This window comes from Mustela putorius, unplaced genomic scaffold (genome assembly GCF_011764305.1).
Source record: "Mustela putorius furo isolate JIRA1106 unplaced genomic scaffold, ASM1176430v1.1 tig00003834_pilon_pilon_pilon, whole genome shotgun sequence".
Classification (NCBI taxonomy): Eukaryota; Metazoa; Chordata; class Mammalia; order Carnivora; family Mustelidae; genus Mustela; species Mustela putorius.
In genome coordinates, this window is record NW_025421987.1 from 59,964,875 (window position 1) to 59,991,395 (window position 26,521).

The window sequence follows — 26,521 nt, forward strand, 5'->3', positions numbered from 1 at the left end:
ATTTCTACACTGAAGCCTGTTTACGGTAAACTTAATTACAGGAAATGCACTCATAAACTCAATGACTTTTCAGAAATACAAAAATGTCTTTTGTAATATAAAGTGACAACTTACAGATATACACCTGTAGTAGATACTAATACTGGTTTCCCTTGGAGTAGCATACCTACTTTTGTGGCTAATTCATGGGGCTGAAAACTGGTAGAAAGTTGTCAACTTTCAACAAAGGAAACTTCTAAAAACCAGTTCTAGAGAGTGGGTCAAGTTCTTTTGACACATAAACCCGTCAGATTGTGTCTAAATTTGGGGTGAGTACCAAGAAAATGGAAGCTCAGTTCTCACCATCTTAATGACAGTGCTGTTGTCTGAGTCCATGGTTCAGGCCTGCCCCAGGCCCCTGAACTTCTGTACACCTTTGTTAGAACTTCTTCCCCTCCTCTGCCTGTTTCCACAGTCTGAGCTCTGTCAGGCTGAGATTGAGGCTTATCTTCCCTATGGCGTTTCCCATAGCACCACAGACCGCTGTACCCACAGACTGTGTCCAGGAAAATTTATTTTTTATTTGGCAGCTAAGAAATGCAATTCAGTGGTCCTCAAATGCTTTGACCATAACCATAGAAAGAGGTACATTTTCCATTGTAAACCAGTGCACATACACAGATAATTGCACACTATACGTCAAAGTTTTAAAAAAAAAATCATTATCCTTACATATGGGATGGATTGTGAGCTCTGATAGTTTCTATTCTATTCCATGCCATTTTACCCAGCTTAAAAAGACTGGATGTGACCTTTAAAATAGATTTCATGACAAACCAATGGGTCACAGCCATCAACTTGACGAACACTACCTAGTGTATGCTGGGAAAGGTTTATTCCACACCCACATCACAGCCATCCCTGACATCGGTTCCTTGAACTCCCACCCCACCCCGTTGTTCCCAGTGGAGCCAGAGACACCACCAGGCATGCCTGGCCAAGGCTCCCCGATGATACACTATTTTCAACAAACACATGAATTTCAAAGAAAGTGCGAATGTGAGGGAAGCCAAACTTCATTTTGCATCTTTCTTTCTTTCTTTTCCCCTCTATACTGCCAAAACCACAGGTGGTGTTAAGGTAGACCATTCCAGGTTTGGAGAGACCTAAAAAGAATGAAAATGTTCAGTTGGAAAAGTTGATGACTGGAAACTGCATTGCTTATCCTCTTAATGGAAGGGAAAGCACCCAAAGACATTCAGGTCTTTGAATGCGGTCTCCTTGAGGATAAAGCCCAGTGTCTAGCTGTCCTCCCCTGTCCCTAAGTCTCCCTAGCTTCTCCTGTCCCTACACTGTGGACCTACATCTCCTGGGGTTGCTTGAGGAACACATGGAAATGCCACTTTCTCACACACTCTCTGACACACTATTCATTTCTTAATTCTGCGTTAGCCTGCCTTGCATACCCAAGAATTTTTAAGAATAGCTCTGCACAGGACCTCATACCCAAAAATTCCCATGTAACTGGTCTGAGGTGGGGCTGGGTATTGGTGTTTTTGAGTGCTTCCAGGTGTTTCGGATGAACAGTCAGGGCTGAGTAACCCTGGGATGGGCCAACCCTCCTGGGGGACTTCAGGAGTCATGTGGGTTTGGGGGATGGTGTCCAGGTTTGGTTCTCTTCCAGAGGCTCTCCCTACTGTCAGAAGCACAAGGAGGATTTCTCCTGATACCATAGCTGGGAGCTACTTCTCCTAAAGATACATCATTAATTGTTAGAGTCAGTGCCACTTACATACACACGAAGGAAGAAAAGCAGCATAAACTTCACAGACTCTGACTGTTAGGAAGAATGGTGTCTGCCTCCCTCCCCCACCCTGTCATTCAGTGTCTACCTGCCAGGCTATGAACTTAGATCTTCTGCATAAAATGGGCTCCAAATAGGGAGCTCTCTAGATGCCACAGCTTCATCTTTCTTAAGTTTAAGGATTAAGATTTAATCCTTAAGCTTAAAGATTCTGGGTAAAATTCAGTTGGCCTGCAGAGGGGCCTCAGATTCTGCATTCCTAACAAGCTTTCAGATGATGCGGATGCTGCCTAGGCCTTAGAACAGATCAGCTTCTGGTTAGAGATCCCCCTTGTGACCCTGTAAGTGGGCGAGCAGCCACGTGGGAGTTCATGATGATGCCACGAAGATTCCTTAGAGACCTGGGATCAGAAGAAGAAAGGGTGTCGCCAAGTCTCTCTAGCTATAGAGAAGATTCTTTCAGCAAATTGACCTCCTGGGTCAGGGCCTTTTCCATGTCCTTAGCCGACAGAAGAGCACTGAGCTTTTTGGCAAATTTCTGGTGGGTTCATACTCCGGTTGAGACCTTTCCTTCTTGGCCTTCTTGGCTGACTAAGAAGCTGATTCTGAGGACATCAAAAGCACTGTGGTTTGGGCTCCAGCGTAGTTAGGATTGGAGACTTTAATAAGCCCAGGGAACAGACACCAATCACTGTACAAAAAGGCTACTTATTTAGAGTGACACCGTAAAGGCTAATTTACTGAAATATGTAAGTCAAGAAATACTAAGTCAAAGAAAACTATACGAAGTCAAAGAAAACTAAGAACTTGTGAGTGGAAAAACTTATCCTGCCTCCTCTTACTGGAAAGTGGAGATCTGCTTCGGCATGTTTGGCTTCCTCTAGATGTTTCTAAGAGTTAATGCCCTGGCTGAGCTACTACACGATCACTTTCCTATTCAGCAATTCACTAGCACTTTAGGGGCTTGGATCCACGTGATCTTCTTTGATAGGCAATCAGGTCCTCTTCTAGAATGGCCTGGAGAAACACTCTCTTTGGAACACACAGCTCCTTTTCCCTTTTTGTTGCTTTCAGTGGATCTTGTCTTGGCCAGAGACACCCAAAGCTTCTTTTTCTTAGAAAAATCTGTATCTTGGTTCTTTCCACAGTTGGGCGAACGTGGCCATTGCTGCCATAAACATTGGGGTGCAGATGGCCCTTCTTTTCACTACATCTGTATCTTTGGGGTAAATACCCAGTAGTGCAATGGCAGGGTCATAGGGAAGTTCTATTTTTAATTTCTTGAGGAATCTCCACACTGTTCTCCAAAGAGGCTGCACCAACTTGCATTCCCACCAACAGTGTAAGAGCGTTCCCCTTTCTCCACATCCCCTCCAAGACAGGGAACAACACGTGTTGTTCCCTGTCTTGCTAATTTTGGCCATTCTAACTGGTGTATGGTGATACCTCAATGTAGTTTTTTGGAGTATTATGCCTCCATCAGAAAGGACAAATACCCAACTTTTGTAGCAACATGGACGGGACTGGAAGAGATTATGCTGAGTGAAATAAGTCAAGCAGAGAGAGTCAATTATAATATGGTTTCACTTATTTGTGGAGCATAACAAATAGCATGGAGGACATGGGGGGATAGAGAGGAGAAGGGAGTTGGGGGAAATTGGAGGGGGAGGTGAACCATGAGAGACTATGGACTCTGAAAAACAATCTGAGGGTTTTGAAGGGGCGGGGGGTGGGAGGTCAGGGTACCAGGTGTTGGGTATTATAGAGGGCACGGATTGCATGGAGCACTGGGTGTGGTGCAAAAATAATGAACACGGTTATAATGAAAATAAAAAATAAATTTAAAAAATCTGTATCATTTCCTCTTGAGTGTATTTCTCTCTGGTTAACTTTTTAAAGGAGTCCTTTATGTGAAACACAAAAATACAGGATTGTGAAGACAAGGACCACTTCCCTTAATGAAATCAAACTCCTCTCAGGTTGGAAAGAGGGCAGTCTACCTCAAAGGGAAGGACTGCTCTACTTCCCAGCCCAGATTCCTCCTTGCTCTGGCTCTGTCCTTCCCTGCCAAGAGCAACTTTCTCCTTCTGGAAACTACCACTAGTTGCCATTGGCCATCCACCCCTTGCCCACAGGTCTTAGGTGTTGGGTGTTTCTTCTTAAAATTCTTGTCACACGTGTAACATGAGTGTACTTGTGATCTGCTCAGAGGAATGGCTGAAAAGGTGGGAATATTAAAATAAGGCTTTACCAAAGACTGGGGCAGTGAATCTCAAATTGGAAGGCCCATTTAATATCTGATAACAAAGCCCCAAAGATCCTGTTTTACTATATCCAGGATGAGTCTGGTCTGACCAAAGACTATACTTTGTAAAACACTAGCTAAGAGATTTAAAAAAAGAATAATTGGAGAGAATAGCATACAGCTAAACAGGATCATGTAGTAAATTTGTGCTCTAAAAACCCATCATGTCTGTGCCCAGGTCGAGCCCTCTGCTCACTGCTAATTCTAGAACCAGATGGTAAGGTCTTCCTTGTTCCCTCCTGTGCAAGTTTAGTTGTCCAGGTTCTGAAACTTGGCCTCTTTCTGATAAGTGGTAATAATATCCTCTGTTTCTTCAAAGGCCTCACCTTTCACCAGAAGGGTGTTCCATATCCCATAGAGTCAAAGCGACAGTCACATCCAAATCCAACATGATATGCCTAATACCTGTTCAAGAAAGAAACAGAAACATACAGTGTCCATTAATGGGGGATAAGGGTGCCCATAGGTTATTGAAGGTCATAAAAAAAGCTGACAAGTTCACACTACTACTGAATGGTAAACCAAAAGATTTCTTTGGTATGAATTTTTGCTTCTTCCACCTTATTTTACTGATCAACCCAAATACTTCCTGTTCTTCATGGTGAAAATGGAAAATTTAATTTTGGTGCACCCATAGATGGCACCCCAAAAGTATGGCCTCTTCTTCTTTCAGAGTTCACATTCTAAACAGGCCAAACAAACTAAAATCACATTGTTCCTACCCATTCTGCCCTATAATAAACAACAGGCCGCCTAAAATCTTTCCAGAGTGAAAAGAATGAACAAATACATGGCATAATTTGTTTTATTTATTTGTACTTTAATTGTACGCTGTGCTCAGCAGGCAGGGAATCAGATTCTGAAGGCGCTGTGATTCTTCTTTTCCTGGTGACAAAGGGGGAAAATGAATTACTCCATTAATGATGTTTGCTTTGGGGAGAAAGAAGTGGATCAAGGTTTTAAAAATGAATGTACCAGTTTTAAAATTCAGTTTTAATTGCGTTACTTGTTTTTATGATGATTCCCTAATTCTCAACGTTTATTATATAATTGAAAATAAATACCCTATCTTTGATCACATGTTGTGTTAACATGAAAAAAAAAAATTGAAGTTCATAGAGATTCGAGAGCTCTGGAATTTGAGATTATGGAACTTGAATTTAAAACAGATTTATGGATTTGGGAACCCATTATGGTCTACGAAACAAACAAACAAAAATTCAATTTGAGAATATACCATTTGAGATCTTTGGGCCCAAGGTAATAGAAATGTGAAAAGTCATTTACGTTATTACCTTTTGCTGCAACAAATGCTAAGAGAAGCAGGGCTGATAAGTTGGTCCTTGTGCTGGAGCAGGGTTGTAGCCATTTAGTTGCTGGATAGTGGGGACTGGGAGAGGGGCAGGGTAATAGCTGGGATGTGGCCGTTGGGGCACCTGGGGCAGTGCTTGAGGGAGCTTGAGGCAAAGATTCCTTACTGACTAACTGCGAAGGTCAGTGTTAAAATATTCTCTACCCATCCTCATTTGAACAAGAAACAGAAGAGTAATTACCAACTTTCGCCTGTGTATGAAAGAAATGAAGGAAAATGGAAATGACAGAGAAAGAAAGGAGAGGAAAATAAATCAATGAGGCTGTCTGGTGCTGGACTGCTGGGCGGCATCTCACCACAGGGCTAACTGAATTAAATCTAGTTTTGCTAAGCTGGATTTTTACAGTCATCTCATTGTTCTGAAGGAACAAATGGGGGAGTGCATGCTTCAGTTAAATGGACATTAAGTACTCACCCTCCCTGGAACAAAAGTGATATATTTGCCCCTGTTATAGTCTGATACATACCTTTCCTATGTTCATATGGTTAATGATATGGTCTGGAGTAGTTGTTAGCGAAGAGCTCTTCTAGTCAACACCTGAAGGGAAATAAAGCAAATCAGCTATAGTTTAACCTCTCCATTTTGTTATTTTTGAACTGGTAGGAGAGAAGCTTAGAGGAAATCATGTAATTTATAGTATACAAAGTGCTGATATATACGTGCTCCATGAAAAGCTACGGTCACGTTAGAGTCTGTGAAGAAATAAATTAGCGGGAGCATCATATCATCTCTCCCAAGTAAGGAACAGCGACACTTCACTATGGAGAGTCGTGCCCAGTGGAAAAAGCACGGCATTTGTAGTCAGCCAAGATTTAAGTTCCAGTCATGACATAGTCTCTTAAATGCTTTATAATCAGAAGAAATCTCAGTACCATTTTTTTTTTTCCCTAAAAAAACAGGTATGCTAAGCGCTGGGGTTGGTATGAGAATTAAATGAAATAACATATGTAAATTATTTTAATCATACTGTGATTATCTAATGCTAGCTCTGACAATCATCAAAAATGAAGAAGTCAAATGTAGAGGCATCTAAGAAAAAGGCAGAAGTTGATTCATGTTATGGAGACATTTTTTCCCCTATGATAGCCTTTACATTAATTCATCAGATGAATTTTCAGACTTCTTACCACCTGGTTCTGTTTTGTTAGCCTGCCACAGTCTTAAAATTTAAGAGTAGAATGATCAGAGTGATAGAATAAAGCCAGCTCTCCTACTGAGATATGAGAGAGATGAAAGGACCAAGATGACATTATTTTCTCTTCTGAGTACATTTCTTATAAGGTATTCCAAGTCTATGTGGCATAAATCTGTAATGATCCTGGGAAAAATCCTGAGACAGGAAATATTTATTATGTTTTATTGGTCAGATTAAAAAAAAAAAGGTGACACAAATTCTAATAAGTCTAGAAGACAAAAGACATTTAGCCTCAAGGACTAGGCAAAAGGTGTGATCCAGTGTTTGAAATGTGACAAAGAAAGCAAGGGAGACAAGAAAAATGGGACTGAAATAATCCCAGGACAAATGAGACCATTAGCACCATCTATCTCAGCCAGAATGGGGCTTAAAGCCCCTGTGAATCAGCTCCCAAATGGGGATAGGACATCACTGCTTGCTGTTGGAGGAGAAGGTCAAGTCTCTGTAGGCTCCTAACGCTCAGAGATGCCTTGGTATCTCGTAGATTTGTCAGGCCAAGGTCCCGATTTCATTGAGGAGAGTTGGAGAACCAGTAGAACTGGGTTAGTTTGGTTTCATATAAGAAACTCATCCACAGTGTGTTATGTACAGAAGTGTATCTGCTATAGCATTTTATTGTCTGTGGAAAGATCAGTCAAAACAGCACTTAAGAAATCTGAAAATTTCAAGTCCTCAAGTTCCTTCACAGATTCATGTAACAACCAATTTAGAGAGCTTGTCCATCATTTCTGAGTGATACTTTTCCTTCAAATATTAATTTCTAGTTCTCCAAAGTTTTGACCTTTAAATTGTTTCACAATTCCTGTATCTTCATATACTTTAAACTAACATGGTGCTTCTGTGAGATTTCCAGGGGAAATTCTCAATGTGTACAGTATGGATCCAGTAGGGCAGTGTCAGTGAAACCAGAAAGAGAGGGATTGGGAGGGATTCTGGTCCATTCTTCTCTTCCTCCTCTTCTTCCTCTTCCTTCTCCTCATTCTCTTCTTCTTCCTCGTCCTCCTCCTCCTCTCTCTCTCTCTCTTTTTCTATTCAGGAAATATATCAGGACCATCTATTTACCAGAGACAGACATTTTTCTAGGCTCTGGAGAGACAGAAAAGGGTACACAGGGTCCCCTGTTCTCAAGGTATAAGGAAGCAAAAACAAATACATTAATAAAAGAATGTAAAGAGTAGTAAGAACTATGACAGAAAACAAAACATAAGGGGCAGAGAGAAAAAGTCACAAGAGGAGACTTATTTTAAGCGAGGGTGCTCAGGGTGGGCTTTTTGAAGCTGTGATATTTAAACTGAGGTCTAAAAATGAGATGGCAAGAGTGGGCGGAAGAACATCCAGCGAGTAGAAACGGTACATGCAAAGGTCACGAGTGGAGGAAGCAGTTCGCTTGGGAAAATGGCTTGGAGGGGCACAGGAGGAAAAGCAGACCCGACGAGGGACTATTGCTGCAGTCCAGGCAAGAGATACGCGTGATTAGATGAGGGTGGCGACAGCAGAGGTTCAGGGCAGCTGTTAGAACTAGACTCAGATCAGAGATGGAATGACATTTCCTGCTGGCCAGTTGGCCATGAGATAGTCTTCCCTGCTTTCTGGTCTGAGTAGCTACGAGGATGATGGTGTCACTTACTGAGGAACAGGGTTTTTTTGTTGTTGTTGTTGTTGTTAAAGATTTTATTTATTTATTTGAGAGACAGAGATCACAAGTAGGCCGAGAGGCAGGCAGAGAGAGAGAAGGGAAGCAGGCTCCCCGCTGAGCAAAGAGCCTATGTGGGGCTCAATCCCAGGACCCTGGGATCATGACCTGAGCCAAAGGCAGAGGCTCTAACCCACTGAGCCACCCAGGTGCCCCTGAGGAACAGGTTTTAAGGGAAAAAGATTAAAAGTTACCTTTTGGACATGTGAGGTGGAGAAATCTGCCTGACGAGTGGAACTGTGGGGAAACGATACACTTGTGTCTGAAGCTCAGAGGAGGGCTCTGATTTGATGAAATGTCTTCGGGAGTCATCAACATAAATTCAATATTATGATGGAATTCACGGGAATGGATGTGATTCCCTACGAGGCATGTAATTAGATTGGGGCCTCCACTGAGTGAAGGTAAAGGAGCTTCCTTTTATGGTATTCATCTGTGATGAGTCTCTCCACTTCCAAAGCTCAGCTTAAAAATTAGTATTTATGGAGAGTCTTTTTATGCCCCAAAGCTATCCTCCAAAGCTCTCCTCTGGACTAAAGCAGAATGACTTTTACTAGATGATACTATCAGCCTATACTGAAGCACTTTGTGAGAAACCATACCAGGAATTCATCCCGGGGTTTACCATAAAGATGTTGTGGAGGGTCTCCATGATTCTATCACAGCAGGGGCATATGCTAGCATCCAGACTTAAGATCCATTTTATTTTGGCAAGCAGAGGGATTTTAAATATTTTAATTATATTATCTATACTAGATAAGCATGTGTTCTGTAAATAGCCACAGTCATCTCTACTCCCTATTACATACCTGGCTGCTTTTCTCAGTTTTGTTTCCTCCCGGGCCCCGGGGAAGCAGCATTTGAGTTTGCTGCCCCAGCCTTTGCACACGGTAGGTAAGGTGACAAGGATGATGATGGTGGTGATTTTGATGACAGCATGGCGAAGATGGTGGCAATGATGACCGTCTCTATGTCTTGAGCACCCTGTATGTCAGATGTTGTCCTGAGCTCTCCATGTCTACTCAGAAGGACCCAATGACCCTATGAGATAGCTGCTATTTTCCCCATTCACAGATGAGGAAATTGAGGCACAGGGAGGTCAAGTTCCCTGTACTTGGTTATACAGCTCCAGAACTCTTAAACATTTCATTAGCCTACATTGATTAATGGAAATGGTAATCCGTTCTAGAGGTACAAATCTGTCATGGTGAGATTATCGGGGGGCAAGTGGAAGAAAAACAAAAGCAGAGAAATTCTGAAGCAGTATACTCATGTCTTGTTGTAGCCCACGGTGGGACCACAACAGAAGCTACCTTTGCTATCTCTAGTCCAGCGCTGTATGGACCACCACCAACCCATGAGTGGTCCCCACTGAAACCACACAAAAGGTCAGAGTGAATTCTCCTGTTCAAACAGCTATTGGTTTCACAGGTAATTTCTAAAGAGGAGAAGATAATCAGTGGCGTTGAGGAAATTGGTGACCCTCTACCCCACTACTGCTCTGCGTTCTCCAGCTGCTTCTTTCCTTCCTTAATTTTTAGTTCCTACTGAGTTCTTTCCTCTTCTCTACAATTTCAATGCCTCCTGTTATTTCCTACATAGACTAAGCCCTACTGCAGTCAGCTAAACAATTTCTGAGCTCATTAAGGCAGAGATCCCTTGCGATGTTGTTTATCTTTTTCAAACTATTTTGAAAACGCCAACATTTGGATCTTATCTTGTTATTTGTATGTTAATGTTACCTGTGTCTGCCATCACTTTGTTCTAAAAGGCCTTAGTAGACAGCGCCCTTGTCAGCATAATTGAACTTTGGTTCCTTCTTAGTGCACAGGAATGCAAGTTCGTTTGTTTTTCATTTTAAATAAATGAGATAAAAAGGTGAATTCATCAAACAGATCAGTTAAGAAAGGTGACTTTCTTCACAGGGAAAAATTCTTCCAGGGGAAGGATTGTTCTCAATACATTTAGGTTTTTGTTTATATAGCATTTTACTTGGAGATTGAGTGGGGGGAAAAAAAAGACCTGGAATTCTAAATTTCTTCATAGCTGTTGCCTCCTGACGATGAGCAAAGAATAAAAAACAAAGCATTTCAGAAGTGAAGACATAAGCCCACAAAGGTTCCCCAGGAAAACGTGATGTGTGTAGTGCCAGAAAGCCTAAACCACAAATTCTACTGCAGTGATCAGTAAGACCTGGCTGAATTAGAGAAATCCTCTTCCCTGCTGTGTCCTTGGCATTAGGTCAGGGGAGGGGGGCGGTGTTGACGGACGCAGCCCCTGCCCTCTCCCAGCAGAGGGGAGCAGGACAGGGGACTCCGCAGTCGGAACACTGTGTGATAAAGGTTCTGTGAGCGACACGCATGGGGTGCCAAAGCAGGCACTCAGCGAAGGAATGGAATCGCACGGATGGATAGTGGTTGGGTCGGAGAACAGCTTAGTTTTTAAATCATGTAGCATGGAAAGGAAACGAAAAACCTGAACTAATCTGGAAGCTCTCCTAAGAAACCTCTTTGAGGTTTCTCGAGAAATCTCAGAGCAGACACAACAGCATTGTCGTTCCCTCCTGGTTGGCAAGAATGAGCCATCTTGTGCTGCGTGAGTGGGGAAAGGTGAGCGGACAACGCAAACAGACTCCTCCGGCAGAGAAGAGTCAGGGTGAGGCAGACAGCTCTGAGATAACAAAGGAAAGCTCTGCGTCACAGGAGTGTGTGGGATTCTGAGGACGAGGTGTGCCTGAACAGATGCAGGCTTTCTGTCACGCTGTGTGGGGTGCTGGGCTCCGTCCACCATCTCTCGGCATCCACCTGACGTCATTCATTAAATTCCACCTTATCTGTCATCCAGCACTTACTAGCCTGGTGTTCACTGGCCCCCCCTGGTTTCCTTTTCCTCGTTAATCCTCATCCAGTGTTTCACGGGCGATACAAACTTCTGGGCCCACACAGAGAATTTCCTCTAGCCTGTTCAAAGGTGGAGGGGCCCGGGGACATAGGTCATGGCCAGAAGCTCTCCTCATTCCATAAATTCTCTGATCTGCCCTCCCAATAAATGGAAGGCTCTTAGGGGGAGAGCGTTACCCTGTCAATGAAGCTGTGTGAGGTCTGTGACATTCCTGACTTCTCTGTAACTGTGCTTCATTCTGTTGATTTTTGTCCCTCATCCCTGTGTGTGTGTGTGTGAGTGTGTGTGTGTGTGTGTGTACAAAGCAATCTCAGGCAAGTTAGGGTCTCTTCCTGCTTTTCTTCTGGGACTGTGCCCTGTTCTGGGGAACTGGCACAGTGTCAAGGAGAGCATGCGCTGGGACTAGAGTCTCCAGCCGCTGAGGAGCTCTGTGAGGTGGCTTGGGCTTATCTGTCCAGGCTTCGTAGCAGCCACCCCAGCTCAAGTCCACAGAGAGGCCCAGGGAATGGGGGTGGGGGAGGGGGCTACACTTCTCTCCTCACACTCCCCATCATCCCGACCTGTCTCAGTATCTGCCAATAACACTTTTCCTGAGGGCTCCTCTGGGCAACCCACATCAATGTCTAGGTCTCTTCCTTCCCTCTTCAGAGACAATTGTTGACCACAGGCTGGGAGGATATGAGCTATGCCTCATCATAGATTCTTCCAAAGCTTTATCTTGCCCAGAGTTTTTCTGCGTATCCTCTGGAGATGAATGTCTGTGTTCTGTGGTATCACAGTCACAGTAAATACTGTAGCTCCAGCTTCTAAAGTGGGATGGTCATGGGAGAGGCAGGGGGTTGAGCTAGCAGGAAACAGAAGGGAAAGGCGCTACAGAGAATATGTCATAATATCATTATCCACACAGAGTTCGCCCCAAGTCCTCACCCCGGCTTGGACCTCTCTACTGTCTCTCATACTTCAGTGGCAGGATCCCCACTAAACCCCGGGATGACCCGCTCCATTGCCAGTTGTCTCCTTTTTACCAAGTCTCCCAGTAATATCCATACCTCGGTCTTCTGCATTTGGGGTCACATTCAGCAGATCTGTTCCACGTTGCCTTGTTGCTCCTTGTTGCCCAGGCCTCAGGGGAGCAACCTGAAAAGCAAACAACCACCACCCACAGGAGAGAGGCTTTGGTGAGTAGTGGGCAGGGCAAGTCTGTAGCCCCACCAGAATCCAGCAGGCCTCTTTCTGCCCTCTGCCCCATTCTGGCAAGCTTCTGCCTCAGGGATTCCCCACAGGCACCTAAGACCATGGGAGCGGGCCTGGCTACGTGTTCTCCAGCCTGGCTGTGGACTGCCTGGGTGCTGCTGGGGAGGCTGGGCCTCTCAGCTGGGAGCAACACACGTGCCCGGCTACCCCCTTCACACAGATAGTGAATCTGGCATTCTGCACTCCCATGGTTGACAGAAACTCCTCAGATGATTCCAGCACGGACCCACGGGGAGAACTCTGCTATGAGCAATTGTTAAGTGGTTCACCAAATATAAAACTAATTAGAAGCGGAGGTAAAATCTGTTAACTGACGAGCTATTCTTCAGGCGGTCAGCTGTTCATTCTCAGCTTTCTGTCAGCCTGAGTTTCCTTCCTTTCACAGACGCCACTTTTTATCCCCATCCTCGCTCCCTTTCTCTGTCCTTTTTTCCTTTTCTTCTTTTTTTTCTCTTCTCAAACATTGAATGAGCTCCTGGTACGTTCCAATCAGACAAGGGTGAATCAGACCCAGACCCAGCCTCATTCAAGTTAATACATTATCATGGTAAGTGTGTAGGTTGCCTAAGTTGTCTATTGCTGTGTAACAAATTAAACTTTGGTGGCTTAAAACCACACTTATTATCTCACAGTTTCTGGGGATCAGGAATCCAGGCACAAGCTTAGGGAGGTCCTTTGGCTCAGGGCATCTAGGAGCTGACAGACAAGGTGTAGGTCTGGCCATTAGCCAGCTCAAGGCTCAGCTGGCGGAAGCTCCACTTCCAGACTCACTCATGTTACTCTTGGCAGCCTTGAACATTTGATGGCTGCTTGCTGGCTGTTGGCCAGAGGCCTCCTTCATTTCCTTGCCACATGGGCCTGTCTGCAGAGCTCTTCATGACACGGAGACTGGCTTCCGTCAGAGTTAAGGGAGCAAGAAAGGGTAGAAAGAAGCTATCGCTTCACTGTATTCTGTTTTTCAGGAACCAGTCTCTGGTCTGGCTTACACTCAAAGGGAGGGGATTGATGACACAGAGTGTGAACGCTGGGGGGCACAGATCACTGGGGGATGCTAGAGGCTGTCTATCATTGCGTCTTTTAAAACACTTCAGCCTCAAATCATCTAGCCCAAACACATCAGTTACCCTTTCCTAAAGATGCAATTAGGAAGGGAGGTGAGGAAATTTAAGGAACATTAGAATAAAGCCCCAAAGATGGAATAAAGGTAGTTCATAATTCCTGTTTTCTGGAGAATTGAGATACCCTAATCAATCCTGCGTAAACATATCCTCCCACCCATCCCCCCAAAAGACCAGTTCCAGTCAGGTAAGTAGAGTATATTCAGCTGAAGAGCCAATATTCAGCTCCATCTGCATCCCTATCTATTTCCAGAGAAACTAAGGCATTCTAACTTGGGATGCACCTACTTGACTTGCTGTGTCTGTGATCAGATTTCCTCCAACCAGCAAAACCCACAACTTTAAGAATATAGCTCACACACAATATCCAAATGAGAGAATTCCATTCGAGAATCTAGCCCTGTATAAACTCTGTCTGATTTGGATACTAGCCTGTGAGCTGTTATTATTCATTTAAGGTGTTGGAGGAGAGAAAGTCTGAAGGTACCCGTAATTGGCTGCCTTGGGATAACACATTTGAGATGAAGTCGATTAATACTTCAGTGTCTGCTAGACCTGAGTTATAGCAACTCATGCTTCAGTCTAAAAGATTAATAATGTATCATACAAATGGATCCTGCAGTGCAATTTCAGATTTTTAAGAGAGTACATTCACACTCATGTCATCATTTTTGAAGAAATGAAGGCAGATTGGAAATATCTAAATATTTTTGACAATGTACAATACATCACCAAGGAATCTGCTATTTTAATTTATACACATTGCCAGCATTGAAATGAGACCCACATCCTTAGATTCTAACTCAGTCTCATAAACAACAATGCAGTGGCCCTCAAGAGCCCTCTGAAAGGTAGCACACAGGCAGTGACTGAAAAAAAGGAGATGTTCATATTGCCTAGACTGCTTCCTCACTTGTGCTCAGTCAGTGCTCCACTTGCCTTCTTGTAAAACAGTTAGCCCTACCTATGTTGACTACCTTAAAAGTCCTTGTTCATTGAAATACTCCAGCAAATTGATGGTGGCACTTTCTCTAGTACAAAAACAAAATAAAAATCCTCTATGACTCAAAGCTTAGGATTTTATTGCTAATTCGGTCAAGGAGTAAATTTGTCTCCATGATCGAAATATAGTTTAGGAGGATTCCATATAACACATAAGTTCTTTGATATTTACCTACGGTCACACTGGGGGATTTGATTTTGAACCCTCAGAACCTCAGACATTATGATTTTGTTATTTGCAACTGTGTGGAATTTCATACTTTAGAAAATGTGATTCCAAGTTAGAATTCACTGGAGAAAAACATAGAAACCTGTCTTAATACATCACTTAACAGAGGGCGTGAAAGTGAGCAGGAATACTTTTCACACTGCAAAATCCATTCCCATAATGCATCAGGTAAGGCTAAGGTGGTGACTGCAAAAAATATACTCTGCCTTCATTTTTCAAATATGATTCATCTGCCCAGATTGCTGATGGGACAATAGAGTCCCAGAGAGGGTGGATGATACTAGCAATTAGGTACTAATTAAACCCAAGCTTTCTGATTTTTACTCACTGCCTTTCATAAACCCAAGAGGCTCCTGTTTTTCAAATTTAGAAATTAAGCAACTCTCAGAGCTCCCTTTCTCTGAGCTTCTATGAAAACAATACAACAAAATGCAGCACAAGCCAAATCTGCAAGGAACTTGGGGATTGATCATCACCAGCCCCACAAAGTACACATTAGGGCGCTAAGTAAATTTCCCTCAGTGGTGCACAGGTTTCTGCAGAGGTGTCTTTTACCAACTTGAAAAAGAAGGGTTCAAAGACCCACATTTCTCTGGATTTTCCAGCAATGGTGAAATCCTGTAGACACAGGAGGTTAGAGGAGAAGGATTGTGGTTTCAAATGTAGCTGCCAGGAAGAATGCCTCTATCTCGTTGGCTTTGTCTTCCCAAGTTACAGCACCAGGGAGTTCCTTGAACTGCCCACTCGGTTGGCATAATGCCTCTGGTGTGTTGTGATGTGGTGGGTGTTTTATTTGAGATGGTGAAGTGGAAGAAACAGTCTCTATGGCCGAAGTCATGAAAGAGGAATGTTTCAGGAGCATGTACTCATACCTCCCTGTCTGTCTATCCGTCTGCATGTCTCCCTCTCTCTCACACACGTGCACACACGTCCTTGTTCTGAAGACTCTGGATTCTGTCACCAGGCTTGAATAGATCCATGTCCGCTCAGTGAATCCTTTCACTGGTCTGGGAAGAGGCTCATCCCTCAGAGTAGGAACTTTGACGGCAGACACAGATAGAAAAGAAGGTCAAAATATTTGAGCTATCGTGAGAAATATTGTTTTTATGAGAAACTTAAGAATTCCATTTCTTGTTTTCTGCATGCCAATGCAATGTTTCACAAACCTAGTGAACTTGCATTTGGGTAGTACAAGATTTTTACTATTTTCTCATTCATATGGCTTCTTAAAAAGTCATAAATACCTATTTGATTCTCACAATGCCATTTAGTATGTTTTAATAAATTGTAGGAAGTTTTAGAATAGTATTCTTCAATAGAAATATAATGAAACTACATGTGTAATTGAAATTTTTCTAGGACCATGTTAGAAAAATGAAAAATGTGGGTGATATTCATTTTAATAATATATTTTGTTTAATCCACTCTATCCATAATACTCTTTTGATATATAATGCATATAAAAATTATTAATAAGGTACTTTATGTTATTTTTTCATACTTAATCTTCAAAATCTGGTAGGTATTAGGGGCGCCTGGTTGGTGCCGTCAGTAGAACACATGACTCTCAATCTTGGGTTGTGACTTCAAGTCCCATGTTGGGCATGGAGAATACTTTAAAAAAACAAAACAAAACACTGAATTTGGATGTTAAATTTTTATCAGAAATCCTTAGCCTGTATTTAACTTTAATAAAATTTACATTTGAAAAAGTTTGTTCACATTTCCAAGTTGTTCCAGATATACTTAAGATAGCTGAAGTTAGTATGAATTTTTAAATTTAAATTAATTAAAATTGATATTAAAAATTCAGTTTCTGGGGCACCTGGGTGGCTCAGTGGGTTAAAGCCTCTGCTTTCAGCTCGGGTCATGATCCCAGGGTCCTGGGATTGAGCTCCACATGGGGCTCTCTGCTCAGCGGGGAGCCTGCTTCCCCCTCTCTCCCTGCCTGCCTCTCTGCCTACTTGTGATCTCTGTCTGTCAAATAAATAATAAATAAATTTTAAAAAATTCAGTTTCTTAGTTGCTAGCTACATTTCAAGTGAACAATAACCACATGTGTCTAGTAGCTATCATATGATATGGAACAGGCTTAGAATAATAAAACTTTTTATCCTCTGAGCCACCATAAATCTCACTACAGAAGGATTTTATCATTTTCTTACCTTGCCACATAATCTCTACTTGTTTGATGTTTGTTATCCTCATAGTATCTTTTTTAATGAAGGACACTAAGGATTTGTGAAATTAGTCTTTTAATCCCAATATAGTTAACATACAGTTTTATATTAGTTTCAGGTATATAATATAGTGATTCAACAATTATATACATTATTCAGTGCTCTTTATGATAAGTATATCCTTAATCCCCTTCACCTAGTTCACTCATCCCCCAGCCCAACTCCCTTCTGGTAACCACCAGTTTGTTCTCTGTAGTTAAGAATGTGTTTTTCAGTTTGCCCATTTTCTTTCATTCATTTTTTTTGTTTCCTAAATTTCACATATGAGTGAAATCATATGGTATTTATGTTTTTCTGGCTAATTTGGCTTAGCCTCATACCCTCTAGATCCACCCATGACATTGCAAATGGCAAGATTCCATTCCTTTTTATGGCTGAATAATAATTCACTGAATAATATTTCACAGAAATATTAATATCTTAGTTAATCAAGACTTAATTAATTAAGATCTTATTAATTAAATCAATAAAATAAAAATAATAAAAATAAATAACAAATAATAAAATTTAAAATAATAATTAATTAAGATCTCAATTAAGAATCTTAATTAAATTTTAAGCTAATTTAAAAGATTAATTAATTAATTAAGATCTTAATTAATATCTTTTTTTAAAAGATTTTATTTAGTTATTTGACACAGAGATCACAAGTAGGCAGAGAGGCAGGCAGAGAGAGATGGGGAAGCAGGCTCCCTGCTGAGCAGAGAGCCCCAATGTGGGACTCAATCCCAGGACCCTGAGATCATGACATGAGCTGAAGGCAGAGGCTTAACCCACTCAGCCATCCAGATACCCCTGTATACCACCTCTTCTTAATTGATCTATCTATTGATGGACACTTGGGTTGCCTTCGTCTTTTGGCTGTTGTAAATAATGCTTCAATAAACATAGGGGTACATATATCTTTTCAAATTAGTGTTTTCATGTTCTTTTGGTAAATAACTAGTAGTGGAATTACCAGATGATATGGTAATTTTTTGAGGAACTTCAAACTTTTCTACGTGGCTGCACCAGTTTGCATTCCAACTAACAGCTCCTTTTTCTCCACATTCTTGCCAACGCTTGCTGTTTCTTGTATTGTTGATTCTAGCCATTCTGCCAGGTGTGTGGTTGTAACCCATTGTGGTTTTGATTTGCATTTCCTTGATGATGAGTGATGTTGAGCATCTTTTCATGTGTCTGTTGGCCATCTGGATGTTCTCTTTGGAGAAATGCCTGTTCATATCTTGTGCCCATTTGTTAATTGCACTGTTTGGTTTTTGGTTGTATAAACTCTGTCTGATTTGGATACTAACCTTTTATCAGATTGTCATTTGTAAACATTTTCTTCCATTCAGTAGGTTGTCTTTTAGTTCTGTTTATTGTTTCCTTTGCTGTGCAGAAGCTTTTTATTTTGATGTAGTCCCAATAGTTTATTTTTGTTTTTGTTTCCCTTGCCTCAGGAGACATATTTAGAAAAATGTTGCTACAACCAATGGCAGGGAAGTTACTGTTTGTGTTCTTTCCTACCGGTTTTATGGTTTCAGGTCTCATAGTTAGGTCCTTGCCAGTTTGCGTTTATTAGTATGTGTGATATGATGAAATGGTCCAATTTGATTGTTTTGCTGCCCAGTTTCCCCAGGATCATTTGTTGAAGAAACTGTCTTTTTCCCATTGCATATTCTTTCCTGTTTTGCTGAAGATGAATTGACCACATTATCATGGGTTTATTTCTGAGCGCTCTATTTTGTTCCACTGATCTATGTGTATACTACAATTCTGTAGCATATCTTGAAATTTGGGTTTGTAATACCCAAAGACTGCTTTGTCTATTCAGGATCTTTTGTGGTTCCATATAAATAATAAAATTATTTGTTCCAGTTCTGTGAAAATTGTGTTGGTACTTCGATAGGGATTGCATTAAACCTGTAGATTGCTTTGGGTGGTATGGACATTTTAATGATATTTGTTCTTCCAATCCATGACCCTGGAGTATCTTTCCATTTGTTTATATCATCTTTCTTTCATCAGTGTTCTGAGGTTTTCAGAGTACAGGAATTTCAACTGCTTGATTAAATTTATGCTAAAGTGTTTTATTATCTTTGGTGCAATTATAAATAGAATTATTTTCTTAATTTCTCTTTCTGCGACTTCATTATTAGGGGTTGGGAATCCAGTGGATTTCTATATATTAATTTTATATCCTGTGATCTTACTAAAGGTATTTATCACTTCTGGTAGTTTTTTGGTGGAGTCTTTAGGGTTTTCTATATATGGTATATAAGCTGTAAGTAGTGACAGTTTTTACTGATCAATGTGGATGCCCTTTTTGCTTGTCATATTGCTGTGGCTAGGACTTCCAGTACTATCTTCAATAAAAGTGGTGAGAGTAGACCTTCTTCTTTTTTTTTTTTTTTTAAGATTTTACTTATTTAAGAGAGTGAGAAAGTGAGTGAGTGAGTGAATGAGAGAGGAAGATGTAGAGAGAATCTGAAGCAGACTCCACACTGAGCACATAGCCAGGGGTGGGGCCTGATCCCACAATTGTGACCTGATCTGAAACCAAGAGATGGATGCTCAACTGACTGAGTCACCCAGGCACCCAGGTAGAGCAGAAATTCTTATCTGTTCCTGATCTTAGGGGAAAAGCTCTCAGTTTTTCATCATTGAGTATGATGCTACCTGTGGGTCTTTTATATATGGCCTTTAACATTTTGAAGTATGCTCCCTCTAAACTTACTTTGTTGAGGGTTTATTTTCTTTTTATTGTGAACGGGTATTGTATTTTGTTAAATTCTTTTTCGCAGCTATTGAAATGATCATATGGTTTGTTTATGTGATGTGTTACATCCGTTGATTTGCAAATATTGAACCACCCTCACTTCCCAGGAACAAATGCCCCTTGATCATGGTGAATGATTTTTTTTAACATATTGTTGAATTCAGTTTGCTAATATTTGCAGATTTTTGCATCTATGTTCATCAGATATATTGGTCTGTAGTTCTCCCTTTTTGGTTGTCTTTATCTGGTTTTGGTATCAAGGAAATGCTGGTTTCATTGAATTAATTTGGGAAATTTCCTTTCTTCAATTTTTTGGAATAGTTTGAGAAGATGAGGTATTAATTCTTATTTAGATGTTTGGTAGAATTGACCTGTGAAGCCATCTGGTTCTGAACTTGAGTTTATTGGAAATTTTTTGGTTATTGATTCAACTTTTTTCACTGATGATCTGACTGTTCAAATTTTCTATTTCTTCCTGATTCAATTTTAGAAGGTTCTATGTTTCTAGGAATTTATCCATTTTTTTAGGTTGTCCAATTATGATTTTTTATAATATTTTTCTAGAATCCTTTGTGTTTCTGTGGTGTCAGTTGTTATTTCTCCTTTTACTGATTTTGTCTATTTGTGTCTTCTCTCTTTCTCTCTCTTTTAAAGAATCCAGCTAAAAGTTAATCAATCCAGCTAAAGGTTTCAAAGAACCAGCTCCTCATTTCATTAGTCAGTTCTATTGTTTTTTGGTTTCCATATCATTTGTTTTGCTTTAAAAAAATTTATTCATTTATTTGACAGAGAGAGACTGAGAGGGAATACAAGCAAGGGGAGTGGGAGAAGAAGAAGCAGACTCCCTGCTGAGCAGAGATCCTGATACAGGACTTGATCCCAGGACCAGGATCATGACCTGAGCTGAAGGCAGACGCTTAATGACTGAGCCACCCAGGCACCCCATTTGTTTTGCTTTAATCTTTGTTATTTACTTTCTCCTGCTGGTTTTCGGTTTTCTGTTCTTCTTTTTCTAGCTCCTTTAGGTGTAAGTTTAGGTGGTTTGAGATTTTTCTTGCTTCTTGAGGTAGGCCTGTACTGCCATAAACTGTCCTCTTGGAATCACTTTTGCCTCTCCCCAAAGATTTTGGACCCTTGTGCTTTCATTTTCATTTATCTCATGTAGCTTTTGATTTCCTCTTCAATTTCTTGGTTGACCCATTCATTGTTTAATAATATGTTATTTCACCTCCATGTATCTGTGTTCTTTGTAGATTTTTTCTTGTGTTCGATTTCTAGTTTCATGTGTTATGGTTGGAAAAGATGACTTAAATCTTTTTGGATTTTTGAGATTTGTTTTGTGGCTTAACGTGTGATACCTTCTAGAGAAAGTTTCATGTGCACTTGAAAAAAAATATGTATTCTGCTTTTTAGGATGGAATGTTTTTAATACACCGATGTATCATTGAAAGCCACTTTTTCCTTGTCAATTTTTTGTTTGGATGATCTGTCCCTTAATGTAAGTGGGGTGTGGAAGATCCTATTATTGTTGTATTACTATCTATTATTTCCTTCATGTCTGTTAATAGCTGCTTTATGTATTTGGATGCTTCCACGTTGGGTACGTAAATATTTATAATTGTTGTATCTTTTTGTTGGAATGTTCCATTTATGATTTTACAGTGTCTGTCTTCATCTTTTGTTACAGTCTTTGTCTCAAGGTCTAGTTTTTCAAATATAAGTATTGCTACCTTGGTTTTGTTGTTGTTGTTGTTGTTTTAACTTCCATGATAAATTCTTTCTCATTCCTCCACTTTCAGTCTGCTTGTGTCCCTAGTTCTGAAATGAGTCTCTTATAGGCAGCATATAGATGAGTCTTTCTTTTTTCTATATTCCATCACCCTATGTGTTTTGATTGAAGCGGTTAGTCCATTTACATTCAAAATAATTATTGATAAGTATGTATTTATTGCCATTTTGTTACTTGTTTTATGGTTGTTTTTGTAGCTCTTCTCTGTTCCTTTCTTCTCTTGCTCTCTTCTCTCATTGTTTGCTGGCTTTCTTTAATGTTATATTTGAGTTCCTTGCTCTGTATATTTTGCATATCTATTACCGGTTTTTGATTTGTGGTTGCCACTAGGTTTGTCTATAACATCATCTGCATAAAACAGTGTATACAACAGTGGTTGCTTAAGTTTGAGCTCATTCTTTATTCCTCTCCCCTTCTTCAATGTTTTAGGTATCTTGTATCATACTGTATATCCTTTTATTTTGTGAACCCCTTGACTGATTTTTATAAACATACTTAATTTTGCTGCCCTTATGCTTCCTACTTTAGCAGTAATGAGTTCCTTTAACCCTGCTTGTCTGGGAATCTCTTTATCTCTTCCTCTTTTCCGAAAGGTAGCCTTTCTGAATAAAGTACCCTTGCCTGCAGATTTTTCCCATTCAGCACTTTGAATGTATCATGCCACTCTCTTCAAGCCTGCAGAGTTTCTGCTGAAAAATCTGCTGATAGCCTTATGGGGTTTCCCTTGTATACAACTTTTATTTTCTCTTGTTACTTTTAAGATTCTCTCTTTATTACTACTTTTTACCACTTTAATCACTTACTATGTATTTTGGTGTGGTCGTCCATGAGTTGATTTTGTCAGGGGTTCTCTGTGCCTCTTGGATCTGGATTCTGTTCCCTAGATTCAGGAATTTGCCAGCTATTATTTCTTCAAATAAATATTTGGCCCACTTTTCTCTCTCTTCTCCTTTTGGGATCCTTATAATGTGACCGTTATTATGCCTAATGCTGACACTGAGTTCCCTAGGTCTATTTTCATTATGTATTTTTTTCTCTCTCCCGTTTAGCTTGATTGCTTTCCATTACTCTGTCCTCCGGGTCTCTGATCCATTCTTCTGCTTTCTCTAGTCTACTGTTCATTTCCTCTTGTATTTTTTTAAATTTCAGTTATTGAGCACTTCATCTGTAATTGGTCTTTTTTTTTTATGTATTCTGTATCTCTGTTAAGCTTCTCAGTGAGGTTCTCTACTCTTTTCTCAAATCTAGTGAGTATCATTATGATCATTACTTTAAGTTCTTTCTCAGGCATATTGCTTATCTCTGTTTCATTTAGCTCTCTGACTGTGATTTTGTCCTGTTCTTTCATTTGGAACATAGCCCTCTGTCTCCTCATTTTGTCTAACTCTCAGTGTCTGTTTCTATGTGTTAGGAAAGTCAGCTATGTCTCCAGCTCTTGAAAGTAGAAGCTTTATAAAGAAAGGGCCCTGTAGTGCAATTTCTTCTGTTTACCAGAACCCAGTGCTTCACAAGTGTCTCCTATGTGCACTGCATGCTCCCTACTGCTGTGGCTAAGCCATGTTTGCCTTTAGTCCAGCTGTATGCATTGGCTCTGTTTGCCTATTGTAGGCAGGGCTTAGTTCCTGTGTTGTTAGTAGGCTAATCTGGGGCGGCCTTGGTCTTGAGTTGAATCAGACCAGGTTTTCCAGAGATGTGGAAGCACTGAACCACAGGGTGCTGTCCCTGTGTTGTCCCCTGAGAAGATTTTGTTGGTGGGTTGAGACTGCAGTCAGACCAGATGTCTATCCATAGCCTATTGCTGGGCTGTAGTCAGACTAGTGTGTGTGTTATCTTTCCCTCTCCACAGGGCAGGAGTCACTTTGGAGTGATGCTGGGCCTTGTTGGGGCTACTTGCACACTGTCAGACTCCTGGTGCAGCTTTGGATGAGCTCCAGCCAGGGGCATATCAGACAGGGCAGATTTGTAGGAAGATATGGGGGAGGGCAGTGGCAGTGGTAGCCAGGTTTGCACAGGTTACCTGTGGGAGTGGAGGCCAGGCTGGAGGGGGCATGTCCACAGGAGAACATGTGGTTAGGGAACACTGTTAGCAAATAAGGTGAGTGCTGGCCTTGTGCTGGTTTCCACAGGTATCTGTGTAGATGTCTAGGCTGGGGCGGGGGTGGGGCAGAGCAATAGGGGCCACCAACTTCTTTGTTTCTGGAAAAATTTCCCATTGACCCCACAGTTCTAGTACACACTGTGATATTAGTAAATAAATCTCCTTCCCATATACCTCAGGTGGTTTTCAAACTGCTGCTTCTATGCTGTCTCTCCGGGGCTGTTTGTTTTGGTGTCTCTTTGAGGGCAGGGACTCAGTGTCCTCTCACTCTTTCAGCTTTTCTAGAGCTGAGCCAGTTGATTTTTAAAGTTGCAGGTATGAGGCCTTGCTGATTGTAAGAACTCAAAAATTCTGTCCCTTTGGTTTTGAAAGTCAGATGTTGTGGGGATTCATATTCCCCATGCAGATTCCCTTTGCCTGGGTTTTCTGGTGTGAAGGTCCATTTCTCTCCCTTCTCTGAGCCTACAGTGTCCCTCCATCTCATGAACAGTCCCACAATTCCATTTAGCTCCTGACCTCATCACCACCCTTCTTACCCTCTTCAACATGGCCTTGTCTCTGTATTTAGCCATGGAGAATCTATTCTGCCAGTCTTCAGATCATTTTCTGGGTTACTTACACTGATGTAGGTGTTAGGTAGTGTATCTGTGGGAAGAGATAAGGTCCTCCTACTCTGCCATCTTCCCCAAAAGCTCTGGATAGATTTATTCAAAAGGATTAGAATTTTTGGCAAAATTAGGTCCAAATGAACTTTTTTCTTTATTATTCCACATCATCCCTTCACTTAAACCACCACCAACAAAAACAAAAACAAAAACATCCCTAAGGTTGTGATGTAATTTTGGTTGGTCATTTCTGTCCCTCCATCAACAGCTGTCCAGGGCGATAAAACTTCCACTTCTTCTATGGGAAAGAGGTAGGAAAAGAGGGAATTGTCTTCTGGTTTCTTCTAGAAGAAGGACAACAGAAAAACCAGAGGAAGAAACCAGAGGGGGCGCCCAGAGGAAGCTGAGGATCCATTCACCGTGCTCTCACTTCCTTCCATGCCCTTCCATTCCTCTCCCTCATGTTACCTCCCAGACACTATACACTGACTTGCAACAACTTGGATCTCTGGAATTTCTTTGGGAGGAACTTCAAAAAGCCTAGGTTTTCAAGCAAATTAGAAAACACTGCATACACCTGTGGAAATGATGACACTTGGTTTTCCTCAGCTTTTTCCACTTTTTGTTTTTTTGTTTGTTTAAGAGAGAGCCTGAATTGGGCTTTGGGTTATGCTTCCAGCCACTTGTGTGACCTCAGAAAAGATGGCTCTGTTCCCCTTCATTGAAACACTGTTTGGATGAGGATGAAAGGAGTTTGTTTCTAAAACACTTCTCTGGGCATCTGGTGGAGATAAAGTCCTCAAGAAACAGTGGAACTTATCACTGTTGTTTTAGACTATGAACTCATAAAGCTTATCAACAAAGAACTATGTAATCACTATGCATAAAATATATTTTAAAGGCAGAATATCCTACAGTACTCAAAAGAGAAAATGCCTTACATGATTTGGTGGGGGAAGGGGGGAGTACTTATTTTGAAGTAAATGAATCTTGGGCTTGTTTCCTGTGAATGTGCCTGGCAACAACACCATGCCAGGCCCACTTTAAAGAGGAGTGTATATTACCTTCAGAACTCCTTTCTCAAAATTGGATCATTTGAATCATTCTGTTGAAAAATGAATGCAAACCCCTACATGGCAGAAAAATTCAAACTCTGACAGTGGTCTCCCATCTCCTTTTCTGTATGAACTCATGGCATCTTCCTTTTACTTCACCCAGTTTCACCTCTCAGCATCCTATGGTATCATGAGCCTCCAACTATGGCTCAGAAGGGACATCAGAAGCCAAGCTTGGGAGACTGGGAGACTCTGGGAGAATTTGTAATGACCTTGCACCTTGTCCATCTTCTCCCATAACACATTGCCATTGGTGTTTTAAGAAATTTCAGAAGGTGAAGCCCGGTGAATAAGCAGTGATTTGCTTCTAGATCATCAGCTCAGATCAGTGGACTCTTGTTGCCTCTGGATTAGAAAGGTCAGTGACCCTCAGCCAGGATCCAAGAGGATGAAAATGAGCAAGGGCACCAGGAGAGCAATGAGCGATCTGCTTATGTAACAGCGAGGAAATGATCACCGTGGTGTGTGCACATCATTATGTGAATTTATGCCATCTGCAAATGATCAGATTAGAGAGAAGCTGCACATCACCATCTTATGCAATACGTAGTGTGTCATTATAGATTCTATTTTTGACCGACATCCTGAGACACTTAACGGATATTTAACTGCAGTAAACTTTCTATAGATTTGTCATAGTTTGAGAAAAGTGAAAATAGGAATGTCACCTTAGAGGGAAATGTAGTGTGGTAGAAAAAGCCCTAGAAAATCTAAATTTGTATCCTGTCCTCCCACATGTTGGTGGTGACCTTGAGCAAGTCATTTTACACTGTTCAAGCCTCATTTTACTCATTTGTAAGCAAGCATCAAAGTATCTACACTGTGGTGTTTGTGTGAAGGGTTAAACAGGATAACAAATGTGGTTTTCTGGGGCTGTTCTTAAGTATTCGATTGAATTTGTTTTAAATACGTATAACTTTATTTAACCACAGCAGAGAATGTTCATAATCTAGTGTTATATGAAAATAGACTACCAAAGTATTCATAAAATAGTCTAAATTTTGTAATTAGATATTTACATCATTGTATTCAGCCCCCAAATCTCCCTCAGACTCTAGAT

The 26,521-nt window shown here is 41.1% G+C and overlaps 1 protein-coding gene and 1 long non-coding RNA gene across 4 annotated transcripts in view; one reads left to right on the top strand and one right to left on the bottom strand.

The window, feature by feature from the left end:
- The window catches only part of KCNAB1 (potassium voltage-gated channel subfamily A regulatory beta subunit 1), a 380,466-nt gene that overhangs the window by 179,200 nt on the left and 174,745 nt on the right, over nucleotides 1-26,521 (top strand). The window lies entirely within an intron of this gene.
- Nucleotides 534-12,672, bottom strand: LOC106006103. 2 transcript variants are annotated; one of them, XR_001179985.2, is made up of 5 exons: nucleotides 12,538-12,672; nucleotides 12,300-12,387; nucleotides 5,928-5,998; nucleotides 4,415-4,493; nucleotides 534-1,145 (listed from the first exon to the last, which is right to left on the bottom strand). It is a non-coding gene; the product is annotated as an uncharacterized LOC106006103 (long non-coding RNA). The 2 variants fall into 2 exon arrangements; XR_001179986.2 differs by lacking the exons at nucleotides 534-1,145; nucleotides 4,415-4,493 and adding an exon at nucleotides 4,886-4,973.